The sequence below is a fragment of the Camelus dromedarius genome, chromosome 5 (genome assembly GCF_036321535.1).
Source record: "Camelus dromedarius isolate mCamDro1 chromosome 5, mCamDro1.pat, whole genome shotgun sequence".
Lineage (NCBI taxonomy): Eukaryota > Metazoa > Chordata > Mammalia > Artiodactyla > Camelidae > Camelus > Camelus dromedarius.
In genome coordinates this window covers 75375889-75391816 of record NC_087440.1, presented here as the reverse complement: position 1 = coordinate 75391816, position 15928 = coordinate 75375889, and the positions used below count along the sequence as shown (strand labels likewise).

General features: G+C 41.2%; 1 long non-coding RNA gene across 1 annotated transcript in view; it reads right to left on the bottom strand.

The window, feature by feature from the left end:
* LOC116153591 (uncharacterized) overlaps positions 1-15086 on the bottom strand; it is an 87675-nt gene extending 72589 nt beyond the window's left edge. The window contains exon 1 of the long non-coding RNA XR_004137453.2: positions 14893-15086. This is a non-coding gene — a long non-coding RNA (uncharacterized LOC116153591). The remainder of the gene's footprint in view (positions 1-14892) is intronic.
* Between the last annotated feature and the right edge of the window lie 842 nt (positions 15087-15928).

The window sequence follows — 15928 nt, the reverse complement described above, 5'->3', positions numbered from 1 at the left end:
CAAGTGCATCTCCACAGCTTCTTGTGTTGACCAACAATCAAAGGTCAGACCTGGAAACGTATGTCTAGGCAGATTCCTGTGTGGACATAACGACCCTGAGAGCTGCTAGCCTCCACCTCCCCGACACACGCAAACGTGGCCACAGCAACGTGTAAGTCCTCCTAAACTTGCACCTGAGAGAGAACCAGCTGAAGGAGATTTGGAAAAAAGTTAGGTTGTAATATAGAAGAATATAGAAGAATAAATCCTGTGTTATTCAAGTCTTTCTTTCAGTTTCTTGTCAATGCTTTCCACTTACAGAAATGTGTTTTAGACAATATTATTTGTTTAATCTCACTCTCTTGCCAGCAAGACCTTAAAGGTCTGTGAATCATAACATTTAATACTGCTTCTCCACCCCTCCAACCCACACCCCCCACCAAGAATTGTTCAGGTATGTAAGGACAGGAGAGAGACAGAGGGAAGAGAGGCAAGGGGAGGAGAGCAGGGGGGAGCGCTTAGCCTGAGTGTTCAGATCTGCCGAAGGGACAATGTTATGTAGCCCTAATATCTTATTAGCAGCAGAGAGTAATTGAGAAAGGCAAAGGTCTTCAACGAATAGAGGAGAAACCTAACAGCCTTGCAATCAGATCATCTCAAAGTGAATTCCTAATTTTGCTTGAAAAATTATTAATTTCCACATCAGAAATATGCATATTTTAAAATTAAGAAGTCTGTACTTTTGCTCTAACTGGCTTCTACTCCTTAAAGCCACAAGTTGGACGTTAGTCCTTGTTACCTGAAGTTCAAGGGTCAAAAACTAATACCAAGCCAAAAGCCGAGTAATTTCTTAACAATATAATTAACACAGAATGGAATGTACACCTCTGATCAAATCTACAAAAAGTCCAGCTAAATATTCATCTTTCATCTATAGATATAATTGTGTTTTATACTAAAGGTATATATTTTAGAAATGAAAAAATAGATTTTTTTTATTGTGGTATAGTCAGTTTACAATGTTGTGTCAACTTCTGGTGTACAGCACAACTCTTCAGTCATCCATAAATATACATACATTGATTTTCATGTTCTTGAAAAAGTAGATTTTAATGATGTAAAGCATTTTTCACCATTCACCACTTGCGGACAGCAATGCAGACTGTCACTTGGTTTTCTGTTTCAAATTCACCTTAAAGGGTTTTGCAACTATATTTGTAGCAAATAGTTCATCACAGGACCAATCTATTTTCTGCTGCTTCTAATTGAAAAAAATGAAAAATTTTAATGAAGCAAATTTCTTTGAAACATAGGACCATGAATAAATAATTTCCATGAGAAAACTGAAAAAAAAAAAAAATACTGAGTAACTTATATGCCTCCAACCTTTGTGCTAGGCCAAGATTCAGAACACAACTTGATTCTTAAAGAAAGTACTGGGTCAAGGTTATGGTCACCAATTCCAGGCACCACCTTGGAAATGCAGATTAGAAAATCTAGCAGTAATGGAAGAAAATGTTAAGTGGCTTAATTTAAATTTTTATAGAGGGTTGGGGCACAGGTAAAGACAGTCACTATTCTGGGCTGGCATTAGAAATGCAGAGAACTGGCCTAGAAAATAAAGCTTTATTTAATAAGGAAGTCTTGCTAAAGGGGCTTTTGAAGATAATCTTCATTAGAATTCCAACCAAAGGAGAATAAAAGGAGACTATGTGGAAAAGGAGGCATCAAAGAAAACACTATCAACTTACTTTCCATAAATATACTTATAAGGGAGTATATTTTTTACACCATAAAATACCAAAACCACCACAGAAAGCCACTAAATAGAGATTCTTCTTTGTCTGATCCATAGCTGTCTGTAAATATTAATCCTGGGTAGTTGAAGAGCCCCATGGGGGCCTAAGACATGAAGGAGACAAAGAAGCAAAAAACAACTCACTAGCTCAATGCATTCACTTCATGATGAAGAGACGCTGCTTTAGGACAAGAAGTAATGATTCCCCCAACCAGAAAATCCAGACAAACCAAATGTGATTATTGGACCGGAGCTGTTTGGCAAGAATTCTCAAATGTAATGTCCTTACCCACATGTGAACATGGAGAAGCCACTCAAGGCACAGCTGCTTCCCTTTCATCCCAAATGAAAGTCCTGGAACCCTAGGATTTGCAATTGATTTTGTTGCAATACTAACATAAAAGCTGGGAGACTTCTATTATGATTTACCACCACCCACTCTGGTATGCATGACCAGGATATATGAGATTATGAAGGGAGTTGAAAAAAAAACAGGTATATGTAGGCCCTGAAAAATCCAGATTAGTAATCTACAAAGGGTACAGTACCCTGGTTCCAGACTAGATGTTTTGAATATGGCTTTAGTAAGAAAATCTCAATGCAATATTTCACTATTATCTCAATGTCTTTTAATATCGTAGCAAAAAAATAATAATAATACAAAAAGAATCACTTGCTACCATCTTCATCATCTTTAAAGAGACACACATTTATTCTGGGAGATTTCCATACCCTATTCTTGCAGCTCACCATCTGGGGATCCCTAGAGTTCTGCTCCAAAATGGCAGAAATTGTATAATCTTACTAGAATATAAATTCCAAGGAGGGAGAGTTTCTGTATTCCCTGCTAAATTCCCAAACTTAACACGTATCAAGTGCTTAATAAATATTTGTTAATTGCATGAATAATCAACTAAAGGAAGTGTACAGGCAAAATGTACCGAAGCTAAAAATTTTCAATATCACTTGACATATCTGGTTGATGAACCTGTAGTATGTCAAAGGAAGAGCTGTAACATTGCTCAGTCATGAACAATAATAGCAAAGAAATATGACCTGAGTAGCTAGAATTTTGAAACACGGATGCTCAGAAAGCTCCCCTGATTCTGATTCAAGTCACCCTAAATATATGAAAATAAATATCCAGAAAATTCTGGTACTGAGCATGCAAAGATAACCTTGTCCCTTAGAGCTTCCTTGGACATTGTCAGAGATGCTTTGATAGACTCCAAACCAAGACTGTCTTAAGCAATAAAGACTTTTCATTTTCTCACATGATAAAAAGTCTGCAGATAGGTGATCGAGATTTGGAGAAACTGTTTAGGAACACTATCAAGGGCCTAGATTCTTTTCTATCCTTCTGCAAGATTCTCTTCAGCATATTGGTTCTTCATCTCTAAGCTTTTAGCCTCATGCTTTCAAGATGGCTGACATAGCACCAATCATAAAATCTTTGCACAGCACTTCATAGCAGAAAAATAGAACCAGCCTCATCACCATCTCTTGTCTTACCAGACAGCAAAATCTTTTCCCAAATTAACACAGTAGATTTTCTTCTATGCATCATTGCTTAAGACCTGTTCTCATGCTTGCCCTTAAAGTAAGCACCAGCAAAGGGAATTGCATTATGCTGCCTCCTTTAGACAAAATATGATTCATCCTGAGGTTGGGAAGTAGTTCACCTTTCCTAGAAAAAAAAGTGAAGCTTTTATGATAAAAAAGGTGGAATGGGAGTTAAGGCTAGATAGGCAACTAAGAGTGCCTAGATCCCGAATTACTTTTAGAGCCTTGTGTGGCATGGATTTATACCTTGGCTCCTTCTGTCCCTGTAAGATTATCATCTCTCTTATTCTCACATTAGTCCCTGAGATAGACTGAGTGAGCCTCAAACTCTCATTGTAATCAAAGAACTGAATCTATACACTAGGGAAAGGGAAAAGAGTCATATTTTTTTAGAGCATATGTATTTATAATGTATATGCATAAAAATATGTGTATCTATGAGGGATGTGTGTGTGTGTGTGTGTGTGTGTGTATATATATATATACACACACACAAATAAAGGTTTACATCAACATCTATCTTTATGGCTGAACTTGGAAAATTACATTGAACACTAACACAAAGCGCTCCCCTCGTTATGTACCTACTCAACTATGTGAGGGACTATGTGATGGCTTCAGTCTATTTACCCAGGGATTTCCCAACAATCAGCACCACTGAAAATAATTACAATTGCATTTAAATAAATGCTAACTATCCCAAAGCTAACAAAGGGTGGAATTAAATCCAATTCTGATTTCCTCTCCTTTAGTCTGGAAAGAGCTGTTTCCACTGTTGTCCACTACCCTGGAAGCTCTCATTTGCTCTGAAAGTCGTTAGACTACAGTTATCGGCTAATGAGGCAGTAAGTGTTTGGAAGCAGCCTGAACTACTTCAGCATATCCGAGTTAAAATAAGGCAAATTACTAGTGAAATCAAATTGGTTTAAACTGTGAAGTGAGTGTGAAAACTATTCCCCTGAAAACTAGTATTGGGTCGAATTGCTGCACTGGGACAACTGGGGACGACTTCAACTTGCAAGCGAAAAATGTTACTTTTAATGAATTTCATTCTTTAGAAGGCAGTATATGTTCATTACCCTGGAAGTCCAAAGGTTTTATTCATAGAAGAAAAAAAAAGATACCCAGAGAGGTAATAATACATCATTCCCCCACTAGAGACAAAATTTATTATCCACACTGGGACATGCTGGGGAGAGGAAAGGGGAGAGTATTAATAATTACAATGGGATAACACATGTAAAATAGGGTGTTCGCTCACCCTTAGTATCTGATGCCTTTAGGAAGAGTGTCAAAAGCATGACAGAAGAAGGGAATCTCTACCTCCATACTCATGAAAAGCTAGAAATCCACTTCTTTAGCACATTTTGGAGGGAAAAGAATCACATGCTAGTTAAATACTTAGTTACATGGTATTGAGGTCAAAGAAAATTAAGCTTTCTTCACTTTTCCCTCTCCCACCCACATACAAAATGTCCAATTCTTCTTTTAAGCAAATAGGAGGCCACTATTAACAGAGATATAATATAAAAAATATCCAACTTCAGATACAGGGATTCGATGACTCAAACCCTTGGATGATTAGTGGAATCTGGCCCACAGATGTGTTCTGTTTCACTTCAGAGGGTTTTTCTTTTTTCTTGAATTTGAATTACTTGCCAGTATAGAAAGAAAGATTAGAATATTTCACTTACACACTTGCATTTCTATCTTGTCTTCAACAACACGATCTGACAACGGGTCTACACTTCTGTGCGTGACAGTGAGTGGTAGAGCTGACTAGCTGCTCGCTCCTTGTCTGGATGGTCTTAGAATGAGAGGAGGAGTTGTGCACAAAAGGGTTTATGGGAAATATTCTTGGGAGATACACTGTGAGAAAGGGAGGAAGGCGGAATTTGGTAGAGGGAACTGTGTTTGTCTTTTAAGGTCTCAGGCAATCCTACGAGGAGCTCTGGAGTGGAGACGGGCCTTCAGGACTGTCCCCCACGGAGGCACAGTGTCACTTGTCTCTGGAAAACTCAACCTGATTTGGTCGCTAATCCTGAACTTCTCCTGTTAATTGACCTGGCTTCATACACCGAGAGCACAATTAAGGGATCCAGCCCTTTGGGACCAAATCATAGGCTCCATTTCTCACCCTCTCCCACCTGATAGGGGAAGAATACAGATGTTCCCTAGATAACTAAAAGCAGACTTCTCCAATATTCCAGGTATTTGTTTGTTCCAGACTTACGGGATTAGTGCATAAGTGGACTACACGACATGGGTTGTATTAATTACCTACTGCTGCATAACGGATTACTCCAAACATCAGCAGCATAAAACAGCAAACATTTATTATCTCACAGTTTCTGTTGATCAGGAATCCAAGCCTGGCTTCCCTGGATGCTTCTGCCTCTAGAACTCTTACAAGTTTGCAACCAGGACTGCATTCTCATGTGAAGGCTCAACCGATGGAGAAGCTGCTTATAAGCTCACTCACGTGGTTGCTGTCAAGATTCAGCACCTCAGAAACTGTTAGGCTGGGGCCTCAATTTCTTCCCGGCTATTAGCCTGGAGCGTTCCTCAGCTGCTTGCCCCAGGGCAGCTCACAGCATGGCAACTGGCTTCCACCACATCAAGCAAGCAAGAGGGAGCCAGAGTGCTACCAGGACAGGAGTCATCGACCTGCTGTAGCTTCATTTTGGAAGTGACATCCTAACACTTTTGCCTCATTCCATCCATTAAAATCAAGTGACCGGATCCATCAGACAGCTGAGGGGAAGGGATTACATAAGAATATGCATACCAGGATATGAAGATCATTGGATGTTATCTCAGAAGCCACCTGGACCTTAACAAGAAGCTTACGGTCTAGTTGGAGACAGAAGAACAGACATACACGTTAAATGCTGAATAGCCATGCATATGGTAATAATAAAACTAGATGAAACTAAAAAAAAAATTAAATGAAACTACAAGTTTTGTTTGTTTGTTTTAGGAGGCAAAATATATATGGAACACCAAGGGAGAGGTAAAGGCAACTGGTGCCATTTTAGTAGGTTAGGTAAAGAACTTGCAATGAGCTGCAGTAATCAGGGAAGGCTACATGCAGGTGATGGGCCTGGAGGTAAGTCATTTGAATGGACAATTATGGTCACAGTTTCCGTAATTAGAACGGTATTAATCAAGGATCCTTTAACAACAATAGGAAAGACAAGATGCACAAATGTGACCCAGACATGCGGCATGTGACCGAATGCCGACAATTAGCTTAGATATGTTTCTAACTGCAGCCCCCCTCTTCTTGATTATAAAGCCTAGTAAGACTCCTTTAGATCTTGCCCTTAAACAAAAGACTAAAGAGTAATGCAAAGAGAAAGGTTAGGATGGGAAAAGGATACAGAAAATGGAACCGGAACACTTTCGATTGATTGTACGTGCAAGGCACTACAGCTTCAGCGCAGGAGTCTGTAGGTTTCTCTCCAAAATGGCATGACCGGTCCTGAGCCTGCTACATCTTTAGATAAGAATAATTAATACTAAGAGCTTGTTATGTGCCAGACACTGTTTCAGTGCCTCGCATCTCAGTTTGAGAGTGAACAACAGCACATGAATCAAGTCGACTGGCCGCTCTCTGGTCTTCCCTTTGCTCCCTTCTCCCTGTTTATATGTTTCTTTCCATTCAAGCCAGAGACTCTTTCTTCCCTGAACCATTAAACTCACTCTCCAGAGAGTCCAGACTCCAGTCACTTACAGCTCAGTGTGTTCTTAAGTCACACCTAAGGTACTTTCATTAGGAACCTTATTACTGACTTCCAAATGAAAGGCATTTTTTCCTATAAAAGATATTTCAGGCATCCGTGGGCACATAGGAGCCATATTTCCCATTTGGAGGATCAAGGGAGTGGTTATTTCAGTTCCTGAAATGAAACCATATGAGGAATCACCTACTCATCAGGCTGGCCTTGGACTTGACCCATGTAACAGGCATTTGGTTAATAAATAGGGCCTTTCAGTCATATACACGTTGACCTCCTGATCTGGCCCAAAGGGGCCACTGTTTTCCATTCACTAATGAGGGAGACCGGCTTCTTCCTGCGCCAGTTAGAAGTGTAATATTTTGTTTCTCTTTAAATCCCTAAAACCTGAGAGAACAAAGTTGTCAGAAACTCCTGCTGGTAAGTATCGAAGACAATCTGAGCCATTAGAGAAAAATTTTGTTTTTCCTCTTCCCAGGGAAGCTGGGCAGGGTCATATAACAAGCCGGCTGGAGGCCTCTCAGTGGCTGCAGCCCCTGCACCCTCTCCCCCGGTCTCCCCTGTGAAATGTGCAGGCTTGTGTCAGGGCTGACACCGACTTTTCAAAAGCCCCCACTTTTCCTCATTAGGAAGGAGAAGCCCACCCATTTGTGTCCCCACCAGGAGAGTCCAGTTTGCAGCATTTTGGTTTGCAATAAGCTTTTTCTAGAAGGGGTTGAAAAGGAAGTGAAATGTTTACTTTTGATCTAGGGTGATCTTTCAGGGCTCAGCCTCTACACATGTCACTACCTTTGACAATCAACAATGAACAAGGGATTTATGTTTTGAACATTTGCTATCGAAGCTTTTTCAATCATATTCCTGTTTAAAGCTGTGTATGTAACTGAAAGAAACAGGAGGGGCATTTTAAAGGGGAACTCTGTCCAACCACAAAACTTTTTTCCCTTATGAGCAGTCCCGATCACACTAAAAACTTCAATCAAGAGGAGCCACTATTCTGATCCTAAGTTCTTAAAATTCCGTGAGACTCAGGTACTTGAATCTTGGTCTCTGGTTTGGCTGGATAAATGGTCATGATCTGTCTGCTCAGTTCACAAAGTGTTATTTTTAATTGGACTCTGTATTTCCAAGATGAGAAATGTAAAGATGGCTAACTCAGCCTCTACAGAATGCAAAGCAGGAGAATCACTGGGCCGTGAGGGGTGGGTCCACCCATCTTGCCATCTAACATTTTGGATTCTCTCCGTTAGTCTTTACTTCTCCCTGAACATACAAATATGCATCCATGCTATCATTAGTCAGGAAGAGTCTTCACCTTGGCTTGGCTAACATTTTCTGGGCTTCCGTCCAAGAAGAAAAAAAAAAACCTTACTCCACTTTTAACAGTAGGGCTTCTTCTCACCTCTGCAGAAGCTAAACATCACACAGTTTATGGCACCAGCCTTTGAAAAAAAAAAAACAAACCCTATGTTTTCCTAACTAAAGGGAAAGAAAGGTCAATATAAATATTGAGAGGCAAGAAATGGCTTTTGGCAGCCAAGCAAAGTGAGAGAATGAAGTTAGCATTTGCTTAGTACCTACTGTGTGTTGAGCACTCTGTTTTCATTTTCTCAAGAGAGGTTCTTTTTGGTTATTGTTTTGTTTTTTGTTTTTTGGGTATTTTATGGTCTGCACCTGATCATACATCAGTACTTTTTTTTTTTCTTAGAGCAACATTCATCCACTCAAATTAGTGTTTCTGCCTCAATTGCTTTATTGGCTGTGAAGAATGAATTCAAAATGTTCGTGTGAATAGAAAAGGAGAAGAAACATTGTAGAATTTGTCAGGACAAGAGATTTGCAAGCATTTTTAACCAGAAAAAAAAGGGAACTCATGGTACTCTCTGTCATGTTAATCATAAGATAATGCACTCTTCTTTCAACAGAAGTTCTCATTTCTGGCTCTGATTTAGCATAAATCAGATTTCTAACCCAGGGAACTAGGTTATAGACTAAAAAATGTGAGTCTGTGAGAAGACTGGATCTCTATAATAGTTTCCTTCAACTAGTAAAACATTTACCAAGACACAACTCAAAGCAATTATTTATAAGAAAAAGAAGGAATTTAAAAGACACTGTAACGTGGAATAAGGCAATTTTTAACTTCCGCGTTTATCAAACATAACATAGTGTCGGACACTACTTGAAACATGTCAAAAATATCCTTATTTAATCCTAAAAGTGGTAGTGATGTTTTATTCTTCATCTCATAATTGAGGAAATTGAAGACAGAGATTAAGCAAATTGCCCAATGTCTCTTAGCTGCTAAGTGTCTGGGCTGGGATTAGAACAAGGCACTTAAGTCTAAAGAATCGATACCTTCAATCACCGTGTGATCTGGCCTCTATTCTAAGATGACTGTAAAATACAGAGCAGATCAATCAAAAGCCTTTTATACATACAATGAGAACACAAAACTCAAGCTGCATAGGCCTGTATATTTGAATGTGAGGCCACGGATTGCAGCTGAGACCTGAAAAGCCAGGACAACTGGCCAGCTGCTTGAGAGAGAAGTCCGGCAGTCCTAAAAACAAAGGTCCAGTCTTGAGACTCCCCCGTGAAATTAACAGAGCGTTCTGCAAAGCCACAGAGAGCCTGAACGTGTTTGCTGTTCTGGTTTTCATGCTTCATGAACAATGGTGGACCTGAATAAAGCCTAGAAACAGTTAAGGAGAAAGGTAACTTTGTATCTGTTGATAAGCCAGGAGTGTAAGACAGCAAGTGTTCAACATAGAAAAGTGGAGAGGGAAAAATCAAGCTCAGTGCTTTTGAGTGAACACATCAGGCAAGCAAAGCAGATTCTCCTTCCCCAGGAGTGCTAGTTTCTTGAATATGCTGACTCAGGAGGTAACATAATCCGAAACTATAACAATGTTTGGAAAAAATAAGTCTAACAAGAGGAGTTAACTTCATAGGTGACACATTAATAGTGAGTTACTAGAAGAAGCTGGTGTGCCTGGCAAGCATCTTCTCTATATCTTACTTTGCTCTATCCTTTGTAATTCTAGGGTTAAAATGTCTGTAATTTCAGGAATTCGTTTGCAGCCTCATTTAGAATCTCTCTCGTCCCGTTAGGCCCCACATTAGACTATAAGCATCTGGAGAGCACAGACCCGATCACCAGCACCCTTGCATTACTCATAGCATGCTCAGGTATGTGGATATTAAGTACTCAGAAATAATCATAAAAATAAAAAAAAAAAAAGAATGAGAATCCCAACTCAAAGTTAGAACATTGGGTCTACATTCAAAAATATTAATTTCATTTCAGACTCACCTACTGACTGGCAGCCCCATACGTCTACTCTGATCTTTCCCCTGAAATGCATTATCTTACTTCCTACCAAACTACAGATAATCTTGCGGATTATCTGTAAGAGCAGAGACAAGAAAGGTTTCTAAATTCTACAGAAATATCAAGCAAGATTTGAACCTGTCCATCCAATTCTAAAATTCCTGCTTTTTGAGCTTCACCAGGCTACCTCTCTTAGAATCCTCACTACCCTGAACCTACCTTGAAAGTCCAAGCTTTGCTTTTGACTTCTCACCAACCTTTCTGCCCCTCTTCTACCCCTTTCCCAGGAACACCAACAAGGTGCCTCATAGCCCCCGCGCCTGCAGGGGATGAGGTAGGAAAGAAGGGGTGGAATGATCGGTCGATATGCTACTTGCGCAGAGAAGAGTTAACACAGCCGACTGCATGTATGTGAGGCCGCTAGCTTGGCCCTTGGCTGACATCTGGAAACTGGAGTTTTGGAAGTGTTCCCATTATTTCCAGAACTGATAAGAATGGCTCGCTGTGCCTAAACTATTTGCACAAACAATACAGCTTATTCTGAACACCTGCTTTTTATTCTGGGAGTCTGGAATTTTAACATGTCAGGCAGAGGGTACCTACATGATTAGTCCACAACTTAAAAACCTGGATATTAAGTCTCTAATAAGCTTTCTTGTGAAATAACATTTCACATACATTTTCACAGCTGGTGGCTGGGGAAATGAAGAGCATCCTTGTATGACTACGCTGGGAGAGGCTTGAGCCTGGTTTCCTCCAGACTTGGCTCCACATGCCTTTTCCCTTCGCTCATTTTATTTTGTATCTTCTTGCTGTAATAAATCTTAGCCATGTCCACTATGTTCTGAGTCCTGTAGTCCTGTGAGTACTCCCAGCAAACTATCGAAACTGTGGGTGTTCTTGGGAGACCCCTAACAAACTACTGATGGCAGCTCTGCTGAAAATTTTCTTGGAGGAAGAGAGAGGATTGAAGAATGAAGTTTGGAGACTCTCTGGAGATTCCTAGAATAATTCCAGGGATTATTCTGGAACTCTGTTGCCCACACTATGCTGTTTGATGTTTGGGGGTGGGGTGGGGGAGAAATTCCCGTTATCCTCAAGAACATTACACTTTTTCTTAGCTATAGAACAAGGTTTTGCTGGCACTTCAAAATGGCCAGAAAGCAAGGATACAGTGTAGCCTCCAGCATCTGTCCTTAAGGAGATAGGCAGTGTGAATGCTCTAAAAACAGTTTCAGAGTGTTTACAAACCATGGCGTCCTCTGGGATGGGAAAGCTCTCTATAAACTAAAGGTGATCTGCCTGCATTTTGTTCTTAAAATAAACATGCTTTTGATTTAAAAAATGGCCTTTCTTGCTGTTGAAAAATTTCAAGAGAGTTTCCTTTTTCTCCACCCCCCTATGATTAAAATAAGCACGTATCTGGATTTGTGTGTCTAATGACAACAAAAGACATAGTGGGGCCATCACCAATATCTCAATCATTGGAACATCTCCTGAGGAGCAAAGCAGGGTAATAAACGTAACTGCATCAGAGAACACCGGGGAGGACAAAATTACCTTCACAAGGAAGAGGAAACTCTAGAAACTTTTTCCCTATCAATATCAGATTGGAAGAAGCAAACTGATAGATTAAAGGGCTATAGACTGAGTTCAATTTTCTTGATGAGTGCTGTTGAATTAGTTGTTATGTGGAGGCTTTTTTTTTTTTTTTTATCGTTTTTCTGCAATGCAATAAGGGTTGCATGGATTTTATCCAAACCAGGCTAGGGAACTAGGGCTTTCTACATCTACTGCCAGATTAGATCCTTGCCTAATAAATGAGGTTTTTGAATCTTGACTGCGGCAATTTACTCCAGAGAGTTTCCTGCTGTCAGTTTCTCTAGAGTGGGAAGACTGGGAGGGGGGAGAGGGAGGAAGGTGGGGGGACAGCCTTATTACTCCCAATATGCTCTGTGCTGTTGCGCCTGGCTGTGCATATGCCGGGGACTCACGGCATATGGCCCAGGGGCCGCCAGTGGCCCGCTTAGCAGCTGTCTCCAGTATATTTTGACATAAAAGCCATTATATTTTTGGCTGGCTAATTGCTTTTTATTAAACAATTGTTGGAAGTTGGCTGATAACTTATATGAATTTAAAATGAAAGCCTCGCTGAGAACTTCTGAAAGCAAACAGTGTTGGTCCACCTGGGAAAATCTGAAAGGGCTGACATTTCATCTGCCAAAGAGAACTGGTATCCAGCACAGAGGATGACAGTTTCCATTTCCCAAAGTACTGGGTTCTCCTGAAAGGCCAATGCATGGCTCTGGGAGAGGACAAATGAAATGTTATCCTCTTTAAGGTCTGCTGGGGAAATAGAAGTAAAACAACAACAACAACAAAATCTTCTCCCAACCCAGAAATCCTCTCCATAAAGATAGTAGGAAAAAAACCACTTTTATTATTGAAAAAGCATTAACCAGAATGCAATGCTCACCACAAGCAATCCAGGGAGAGTTTGCAAAGACAGAAAGAAATTCATCCTTTTATAGAGCCAAGCAGACATAGCCCATTACATGTGCTCAAGATAAACCATAACTAATCCTCACTAAGAGGGCTGGACACCACCATTTGTCACACATAATTCACCCTAACTACACCCGGTTGTTGGGGTGACCATCTCTGTCGGCCACGTGACTTTATCCAAGAGGGAGGAGTGAGGGATATTGATGGCAGGAGGGAGTTTTACAACTTGTTACAAGGCACCCACTGAAGTTAGTCCCATCCTCCCCGAGAAACTGGGAGGGAGGGTGACATCTCCTTTGATGTTTATGTTTCAAAGAGAAGGCCCCCAGGTCCTTGAGAAAGACAATCCTGGGTCACAAGGCTGACAAAGTCTTACTGTTTCTAAAAAGGATGCATTTCAAAGAGACAGAGAACATACTTACATTTATGAATTTTCCAAGGTAAATGTCCTGACAAAAGGGACAGGAGGAAAAGCGCTTCCTTTGTTTTCAACAGAGAGAACTGAGTCTCTTATTTTTCACTCATATTTGTCCTTGCAGGTCTTATTTTCCAATGATAGGTATTAGGGTTTCTCTAGGGACCAGGCTGTACCCCAGCTTCCCAAACCACTGGAAATAAAATTAAAGGCAATGAATTATTTTGCTCGTTTTTATACCTAAGTCCTTCTTAAGAAAGAAAAAGAAAGGCAAGGAGGGATTAAAGAGGAAAAAATATAAAGAAAATAAAATGGAAATGGCATGGCAGTTCATGGATTTTTTTTCAAGTTATTTAGCAATTTTTAAATGGATCTCAAAGGTAGAGAGGAGAATTGACCTTAAAAAAGGAAAAATGGAGAAGAAACACAGATTCTGCCCTTAACTCCAGTCCCAGATCCCCTAAATGTTGACCACAGGGGGAAGCAGGAAAGAAAGTATAAAAGACTTTGGAGCAATTCATCACCAATCCAATAAAAACTCTTCAAACTGCAGGTCCTATGGGCTTATCACTCCAGGCATGGTGAAGTCTCCAGTCCTCTATGATACCAAGTCTTTCTTTTTAGGCCCTCCTCCCTGGGCCCCTCTACCTGAAACAATTCCTGGGCCTGCCCCATCTCTATCCACCTCTTCATCTAGTTAACTCCTTCTCACCCTTCATGTCTTAGCCTCAATGCCATTTCCTCTGAAGCCCCACAGGTTAGACCCTGTCTTACTTGCTCCCATGGTCCCCTGTGCATTCCTTATGTAACACATCACACTTGCACTCACAAGTAAGTCAATTTCAAGTGCGACCAGAGGTCCAGGCAATAGCACAGATGAGGGAGGCAGTGGGGATCTGAGACCACAGCAGCACATGAGCTACCCACATAAAGACCTTCAACTCACTTTTTTCTAAAAGGTGCGCTGGACACAACACGTATCAGCTGTTCAAATCAACTAAGCGGTTGTGGAGCTATGGCAAGGGAGGCAGAAGGCAAATGCCCAATCACACAGCAAGAGTTAAAGGATGGACTCTACTGGGGAAACTTGCAAACTGAGGCTCATCCAAAATAAGTCTACTGTCCCACATTCATTTGTCATCCCTCAGAGAGCCTGCAGGGGCAAGGGAGAAGCTTGTGGACACAAAGTTTCTGTCCTGGGAGGGATGCGGGACGCTGCCCTCCTGCTGTTCTGCCTTCTTATAGTACAAGCAGGAGAGCAACCTCACTGGTGGAAAAACACAAAGACAGGAAGTAAGTCCCAGGCAGTAGGTGGAGGGAGAGAGTACCAGCCTGCAAAGAACTGTCAGAGTACCAGCTGCCAGCACCTGGCAACCTTGGGAGAAGGCAGAAGCTGGCTGCTGGAGGGTGGGGACCCCAGCCCCATAAGAAGTTGTGTTTGGGTGCAGTGCCTCCCAGCAGGAAGGGAGAAGCTAGCCTTTTCCCAGACGCAGTGACTTTCCAGGATCATTCCTCAATCCTCCTCCTCCCTCTTCCACGGCGAGCCCCTAGCCCATACCTCTGATTGCTCTGTCTTCCTTTCCCACGAGAGTGTATCATTTCTGCCTTTACACAGTTGAAATCTTGGAGCCTCCGTGCCTGGCATGTAGTAGCAGCAGAAAAACACATGTATGGAATAAATGAAGAATCATCTTCATAGTTTAAAGTAACCTAGGCTTGCCAGCTGGATGTTTTACTGTCTCTCAAAAAGTTGTCCTGTGAAAACTGCAACGTGGGAGGCAGGAAGGAAAGCATTCATTGTTATCTGGTTGTTATGACTTTCCCCGCCCTCCCCCTTTCAGTCAAGCCTCCTTTATTCTCCAGGGCTTTGCCCTATCTCATTAATGTTAGTATCTCACCTTTCCTCAGCCCTCCGCAGTGATGGGACGTCCGTTCCACTGCCTAATCGCTCTTACTCTTCATCTTTCAAAATGTCCACCCTAAACTTTTTCCTCTGTCGCTTCAGGCCATTTCATGCCTCTTCTGAGACTTAATCATCTTTCTCTTTGCCTGGGTTAGCTCAGAGAAGTAGACTGAAAAATGCAGAAAGGCTTTAGAAAAATAAAGGAGAAATCCTGTATTGGGCACATTCTTACATCTGGTAAAAGGTTCATTCATCACTCATCCCCCTTTTCCACTGGGAGTTGCAGTCCTCCTGGTGCAGGATTTAATGTCAAGTCATGAGCAGGGGAATGAATAGATCTGCCTGCCAACCTGATCCCCGTATAAAATTAGAGCTGAGAGCCTGCGATTTCATCTAAATACCCAGCCTGCTTGCAAAAGACCAGAACTTTTCTATCAAGGTCACCCTCCCTTCAGATCAATAAGCAGAGGAGACTGCAGATGTTAAGGACCCGTCTGGGTCAAGTTAAGACCACAAGGGAAGCCTTAAGGAGGTGAGAGGGTTAAGACCTGGAGTTCACAGGCGTTTAGATCTCAAATATTTCTCGATAACAAAGAGCATTTAGCTTCCTCAGACTGTACCTGCGTTCAGGCTATTTGAGTCTGGGAAAAACCATAAAGCAAACCATCAAAACAGGACCGTGACCATTACC